Genomic DNA, 8,552 nt, shown 5'->3' with positions numbered 1-8,552 from the left:
ATTTACGTAAATGTTCTGGAAGAAATACGCAGTGAACTCAAGGACAGCATTATCTGGATTTCAGTTGACGAAACTACATATATTTGATGCCGTTACATTGTAAATTTAATTGTTGGTGTTTTAAAAGAAGAGTCTTCTTCTTCCTATTTAGCGACCTGCAAAGAACTTTAAAAAGTAAATCATCCTACGATCGCCAGATATGTGAATGAGGGTATTACAAAAATATTTCCAGAATCTTCTACAAATGAGAGGGCGTTTGTGTTTATTTCAGATGCTGCTCTCTATAGTATCAAAGCAGGAACAGCGCGCCGAGTATTTTATCCCAGTTCGATTCACGTGACTTGCTTTGTTCGTGGAGTATATTGCCTTGCTGAAGTGCGTTCCACATTCTTGAATGAAAATTAACTGATTTCATCCACAAAGAAAGTGTTTCTAAAGGCTCCTGCTCGCATGAAGACCTACAAAGAAAAAGTACCAAATTTGCCTTTACCTCCCAAACCAGTGGTAAATCGTTGGATTGAAGCTGTGTTGTTTTACAGTGAGCATTTAGAGGCCATTAGAGGGATAGTAAACGACTTCGACAGTGCAGAGGCTTTGGCAGTTTGCAAGGAAGCTTTTAATGATTCCAGTCTCAAAAAAGACATTGCTGTGTTTAGCACTCATTTTTCCTATATACCTGCAAGTATTAAAAAGTTTGAAACTCAAGGTTTGGCCTTAAATGAATCTATTCAGTTAATGAATAAAATTATTCTAGTGAACTTCTCATTGCCGGAGGTATTCCCAAGAAAACTTAAAGAAATGTTTGAAAACATTTTAAACAATGACCCAGGCTTTGAACATTTGTGACAAAGTGATAGTTTTATTAACAAGGCGGGTGAACTTTTACCAGAAACAATAAGTGCCAACATAGCACCCAATTAAAATATTGCCCAGTTACCACAGTTGATGTAGAACGGTCCTTTTGTGCTTATAACAATGTTTTGTGTGATCGAAGACACACTATCGAATATTTGGAACCGTACTTGGTTGGTTGGTTGGTTTGGGGAAGGAGACCAGACAGCGTGGTCATCGGTCTCATCGGATTAGGGAAGGATTGGGAAGAAAGTCGGCCGTGCCCTTTCAGAGGAACCATCCCGGCATTTGCCTGCAGTGATTTAGGGAAGTCACGGAAAACCTAAATCAGGATGGCCGGACGTGGGATTGAACCGTCGTCCTCCCGAATGCGAGTCCAGTGTCTAACCACTGCGCCACCCCGCTCGGTCCGTACTTGGTCGTTTATGTTTACAACAGCAGAAAAACGTAAAATAAATTGTAAATGATTATTTGGTCCAACAGTATTAACTGATAGTTAATGCTGTTCAAAAAATTTATGATTGTATGTTGTTTTTTAAATAAAATATAATAGAATTTTTGAGCCTGCCCCTCTGCGTGCGATATATCTCGAAGTGGTCCTGTACATATGGATTGTTTCGTTCATAACGTCTACCAGGAAGTATCAGCCTTCTAAATGTACCGATTTTTCGCATGGCCGGCGCTCTTTCTCGTAACTGATATGCACAGGTTCGACTCTGAGATATAATGCATGCAGTAACTACCATGTTTTTTTATGATTTGATCTTGCATATTTGGGCACTTTTCATGCATTTTTAAGAATTTTTCATGCATATTTGAAGGTTTTTGTGGTGCGTATAATCCGGTCTCTAATGATCAGTCTTATCCCATCAGACATATTGACACCCATCTTGCAAGATAAGTTGTGGATGTGTGGTGAGTGGCTCCACTCAGCGCAGCCCACTCTACAAGTGTCAGCAATTACTGAATTTAAGATATTTATACTGTCTACCGGTAACACAATTAATGGTGATAGAACTGCAGAGTAACAGAGAAATGAGTTCAATGTTTATTCAAGAAATGGGAAGTGGCCCTAAGATATTAAATTAAAATACAAACAGAAAATATCCTTATCAAACGCAGTGAAGTTACGTTGAGAGCATTACGAGAATGGTAGCAAAATCCCTTAACTAAATATTCATCATAGATATGCAAAAACTAAGTACATTTGGTAATCATAATACAAGAAATATTCATCAGCTCAAAACAGTCAGAGTTCAAAATGATGATTTACAAATCAACACACACGAGATGATGAGTAGAAACTCATATTCTGTCTATCCTCAGTTCTGTACACAAGAGAAAGAGAGTGAAGCACATTCAGCTCTTTCGAGATATAAAGTCCCTTCAAATGTTAGAGTAATGTAGCTGCCTTTCACTGCCCAGAATCAATCACCCACAAGCAGGTCTGCATCCTTCAACCACACACGTAAAAGTGCCCCGAATCGCTTCCTTGAGCTCTTCGCTCAAAAAAGTCCGTCTCCACTTTACTTCTATATGTTCCGCTGCTGTCTGCTTTTCCATTGGCTGAAGGCCGTCCCCATAAAAAAATACATCGTTGTTGAATTCTACAGGCATGATTTGACTCAACTGACAACTTCCCAGACCAGACTAACATACTACAACAGCATTTAAATGATGAAATGTTCTAAGCATTCAGTCACACTCAAATCATTCACAATAAATATAAATGAATGGTTACCCGTAAATAAATAAGCCAGTATTCTTGCACAAGTGCACTCATGATGAATGACAACAGTTGTCGTTAAATATTCTTTAAACAATTAATTAGGCCTGCTTGTCAGAAGTATTATTTGCACTCTTTTACAACGGTAGTGTCAGCTAATACACGCAGTTGACCACTTCTTAAATTACCATGATTTTTTATCATCGGTTGTAATTAATATTTAAACAAATTTACTGGCGATATAGTTAACTGCTCTTTAAACACGCAAGTGTGATAAAAATGTGAGGTATTCATTTGCTGTGTAATTGTGGAGGATACGATGCTCTGACAAACATTTGCATAATGAAAAGATATAATAACGTAGTGAATCAAGAAATAAAGAAGATACAGGTATGTAGCTTTCAGAGATGACAGCTGTAGTGCAATGCTGTCATCTGAGATATGGTTTGTTGAAATCGCTTGAAGCATTTAAAAGTTGTTAAGTCAGAGTTCATTGTGAAATATTAACTACTGTAATTTTAAAAATATTGAAATATTGTTCTGTCATTTAATGCGCCACATTTTTCTGATATCACAAATGTATTCAGGTTTGCTTTAATACTTAACTGTGAATTATTATAGATTCTTGAAGAACTGTAAGAAGCCATCTTTCAGCTTGTCCAACACTCTGCCATTGCTTGAAGTGTTGTCTGTCCTCATAAGTGTCAAAATTCCCCATACTGGAATTTACCCATTTCGGACGACGTTGCTCGTCTTTGGCCGTGGGCACGCCCACACCGATCACCTATCCAGAACGGCCAGAGGGCGCCCTGAGCCTTGGGCCCGCTAATGTTCAGCTGTACAACAGTTTTATCTTACCTTCTACCAATACTGGGCGGCCGATTTGCTGGTTACATATATGTAATGTTACATGTTATTGCGTCTTGCTGCTGTCTGTCATTGAAAGCATATTGTAAAGCCACATAACCGTATTGCCATAACTTGGTGGTGATATAATAAATAATCAGAAAATTACTGCAGTTCTATCACCATTAATTACAACCGTTAGAACAAAACCTGTGTCATCAAATTACTCATTTAGCTAATACTTTGTATTTCTATATATTTCGATAACTCGTAGTTCCAACCAATACACAGACTATCTGACTGCAAGATCACAGCTACAGGTTATTATTTGGAGCGAATTAGTCGCATGGCTTGCCCCTATGAGTACATCTAACTATTCTTTTTAAACAGAGTCGTGCATAGCCAAGTATCTAGGTACAGCCACCAAAAATTAAGCTTTCCTCTGCCACTGTTTATTGTAAGGCATTATTGCATGAAATCTCACTTGCCAACTGCAAATAGGTACTCAACTATTGAACTCCTCAATGAAGTTATTTTGTCTACTTACATAAGACAACTGGACAGTAAATTCTGGAGAGGGGGTATAGCATAGACATCTATCCATAAACTGAAAAGCGAGCAGTACTTGTGATGGGGAAGTTGCATTTCCCGGAAGAACCTTACAGCTGGAGCACAAGTTGGCCAAGAATTTAATTTCTTCTCTAGTACTGCAAATAAATGTGCAGAGATTCACGTAGAATCTGTCCACATGATTTTCTTGTGTTAATATTATTATCCCACTTGACAACTCAAATCTGTATTCAATGCACTGTTTTCACACATCGTCTAAAATTTTCACAACCCCAACACGATACTGTCACCACCCTGTGCCGCCATAAGACGGGCTATGGAATGGTCGGTACAACAATGTGAAATACCCTGTTGTGGGTATGAGGCAGAGAGAGTGGGGAATCGCCTGCTTACTCTGCAGTTCACATACATAGAAATGAGCGACTTGCATGACAACAATCTGGGGACCTGCCTTCCTCCACACATCTCCTCTGCATCCACTGCATGTCCTCCAGCCCATCAGAGCTCCACAACGCAATTTATCCTTTAATATGATTCTGCTGCACTTTCATGCGATACACGCATTAAACGATGTTCTTAACCATTTTCATTTAACAATATGTGTCAGTTTCATATCATTCAAGTACTATTTTTAATAATCTGAAATTTTCCCATCCTCTGCAACGTGGAAAGTACTATTTTTAATAATCTGAAATTTTCCCATCCTCTGCAGTGTAATTTTGTGCTGGGAAATATTTTCGCTACAGGTCGTGGTTTTCGAGATATTCAAGAGAAACATGAAAAAGTGATATTTAAACACCCCCCACGTCCGCTTACACACCAAGAGTAAAGCTTTTTACTGTTTTTTTTTTTATGATGCTCTCCCCTACCACTGTACCAAAATTTGCGACTACACGAACGTTTCTCCCCAGCCGTCACTTTTGATTTTCGTTGACTGCGCTATATTGCCCTGTTGGACAGCGACCTGGCGAGCAAATGCTGCTTCACCGTCTTTGCTATAATCCGTTCATCATAAGAATAAATCTGATGGAAACAAACACAAACGCGATGATTGGTCAGAAGAGGTAGCACACGTGCACTCGTGTTGTTACGCTCTTGTAAGTAGGTCCTACTTATGTTTTAGATATCGGTTTACTAAGTTACGTTAAATGATACTTTAAAATATTCAAATGTATTAACAGCCATCAACGTTTTTTCTTAATCACGCTTTAGCTACGTAGTTTTTATTTAAAAAATCGTGTACAGTCACAGCCTCTGCAGCGATGTACTCTGATTGTCGCACTGTTAATGCGCAGTATAAAAATGGCTGAGGTTGCTCTCTGTTTCGTAGAGAAACACGCGCGTGGAACAGGTTAAAAAGTGCCGTGAAATAGGCTGTTCTTAATATTTTTCATAAATTTACGGAGATAATCGATTTTGAATTTTTTCCAGCCTTGTATACAATGCAGTACAATTACAAATCAATATAGTTTGTAGCGCAGTCGGTAGCATAATGGGCTATGAATAAAATATGTTTATTCTTGCGTTGGTTCAAATCTCCCCAGTACCAATCTCTATTTTCTCGTTCAATTTGAAATATCTGCATCTCGTAATTATAAAACTTATCATCATTTTTTAGGAATAATGCACGTCTTCTTGCTTCTGATTACATATTGGTTGCGAAATTCCTGTTTCCATTTCAAATACAAATTCTTAATTATCGATGTTTTATGAAAGACTGTTCATGAAAGTTTTAAATTAAGAAAGCATTACAATTTAATTTTTTGAGTTAAAAATGAAAAAGCAAATCCTCTTTATTTGGACTATGTTCATTGTTTTATACCACAGAGGTAGATAAGTATCGCAGAAACATGAAAAACCATTATTTTCACAGCATCGAGCACATCATACAAATGCCGCATTTTTACATTTGCTACTGTACCATTACAATACGAACCCAACAGAACTGATCTAGAGCCAAGCTGCGGGATTTGGCCCGAGAAGTAACAAGACTGTACGTTACCAGACGTAACACAACTGACGTACGCAGATTTTTCACACGTCACTGCTGAACGCTGGCGGAATATAGAACGGGTCGCCATAAAAGAAGAAGAGAAAATGTTACGCCTGGTTGGCTTCGTGGATTCTGTTGTTGATAGGCTCGTTATCAACGTAGCAAGTGACACTTCCAGAACTGAAATGTGTTTCTCGAATTCGGATAAGGAAGGAGCTAAGAGATTACCAGACTGACTGTAAGTGATACGGCACCTTGAGTGGCTTCAATATTTTACTATACGGTGAAATCCTTCAATACTCTTTTACGTTACACGCATCTTATGCAAAAAATTACCCTGTGGTTGAGTCAGGAATTTTCGTCATTCTTGTTTTTAATTACAACAGTGCGTTAGCTAAAAACGATAACGTGTTGCAATTTTCGTCTAGTCGTCTACGAAGCGTATTGATGGAGATTTGCAGTGTATTATTTCATTCTGCTTACAAATTAAATGACATTCGAAGCTGTATTGCTCCTCTGCTCGTCTCTTTTTACGCGTGAACTGCTGCTGGCCAGGTCAGTGCAGGCTAGCTGTGTTAGCTGACCGGCCAGTGCTGTCCAAATTAATGCACCGGTAAAACTGTTGTCCCGTATTACCGCACACTTATTGTCGTACTTGACAGTACTCGAGACAGCTTGGCTGCAGTCCCATGTGAAATGGCAATCCAATGAGCTTCCAGCAAAAGCGAAAGAATACATAATGCAATGTTTACATCAGGTTTATTCTTATGATGAACGGATTATAGACACCAATGCTGAGGTATGATTAATGGAACATTCGTTGATTCACAGACAATTATCCAACAGCACAATACTTACAGCTTTCAGGCTGTTAGGCACAGACCCTTTTGAGGAACACTCATGGCGCCACCATAGTGTCCCTGTAGTGTACACTTCGAACAACCGTATCTGTGACAGTTCATTTTCGTCTCCACTTCCCGTGGACTTGAAATCCCGCGGACTTGAATACACGCTTGCGAGTTCAGCGCGGCGAGCGCTCGTCGCTGTACTGCACACGACGGTGATAGTAGACGATCTGCATCCACACTACGTCATCAAAAGTATCTGGACATCTGACTGAAAATGATTTACAAGTTCGTGGCGCCCTCAATCGGTAATGGTGGAATTCAATACGGTGTTGGCCCACCCTTTGCCTTGATGACAGCTTCCACTATCGCAGGCGTACGTTCAATCAGATGCTGGAAGGTTTCTTGGGGAATGGCAGCCCATTCTTCACGGAGTGCTGCACTGAGGACAGGTATCGATGTCAGTCGGTGAGGCCTGGCGAGAAGTCGGCGTTCCAAAACATGCGAAAGGTGTTCTGTAGGGTTCAGGTCAGCACTCTGTGCAGGTCCATCCACTACAGGGATGTTATTGTCGTGTAACCACTCCGCCACAGGCTGTGCATTATAAACAGGTGCGCATTCGTGTTGAAAGATGCAATCGCCATCCCCGCATTGCTCTTCAACAATGGGAAGCAGGAAGGTGCTTAAAACATCAATGACGCAGAGCATCCACACGAAGTTATTCAGCATTAACGTGATTCTTCCAAAGTTAATGTCTGGTGCGGTTTGATGACGATCGAGTGATTTCATTTTGGTAAAAATAACAATAAACGGGGACGTTTTCTGTGACATGTTGACAGAGTACGTCTTTGCCCAAATGGACGATATTGAGGCGGAAAAGGGGCTTGAGTTTTTCCAACAAGATGGCGCCCCCACTCATTACAGTAACCATGTGCGTGCAGCTCTTGACGCTTTCAAGGAAGGTGGATAGGGAGGGCTGGCCCAATACCTTGGCCAGCACGAAGCCCAGACTTAACCCTACTGGACTTTTTCTTTTGGCGCGACATAAAAAATGTTGTGTACAGTGAAAAGATCAGAGACATCAGTCTTCTACATGAAAGAATTGTCGCGGCGGTCGGGACAGTTACACCTGAAATGTTGGTGAGTACGTGGCGAGAAGTGGAATATCGTCTTGACGTGCAGGGCAACAAATGGATCCCACGTTGAAGTCTACTAACATTAAACAAAACCTGAAGTTATTCTCTTTCATAATAAGTACTTGTTTATGTAATTTTTCATTAATTTCCCCATTAAATTTATACTTAAAACTAGGGAGTTCTTTCTCAAACAGTTATGCATCTGTTCTTCCATCGTCATATAGTAAATTTCACGTATCTTTGAAAAACAAAGTTCGTCTAGCTATGAACTCGCGCTTCAGTTACGTGGACTCTCTGTTTAGTAGTAAGTTATCTGACGATGGCCTAGGAAGCCGAAAGCAGGTTCATAACGAACTCCTAAATAAATATTGTTGTGGAATATGCTGCGTATACAAATTTTTAATGTATCAATGCTCATCCAGCATTCCGAAAATATTAATTACATTCTCTTTTTCCTTGCTATTATACACGTCAGAAGTGTAAATATTCACGAATTGCGTTACCGTAATTGATATATGTCATTTTACAGCTCCAATTTTTAGGTATTACACCATAATTACAATCTTTACATTTTTTGTGTGCTG

Source organism: Schistocerca cancellata, chromosome 2, assembly GCF_023864275.1.
Source record: "Schistocerca cancellata isolate TAMUIC-IGC-003103 chromosome 2, iqSchCanc2.1, whole genome shotgun sequence".
NCBI lineage: Eukaryota > Metazoa > Arthropoda > Insecta > Orthoptera > Acrididae > Schistocerca > Schistocerca cancellata.
The sequence above is the reverse complement of the archived record's forward strand: the minus strand, read 5'-3'. Positions refer to the sequence as shown.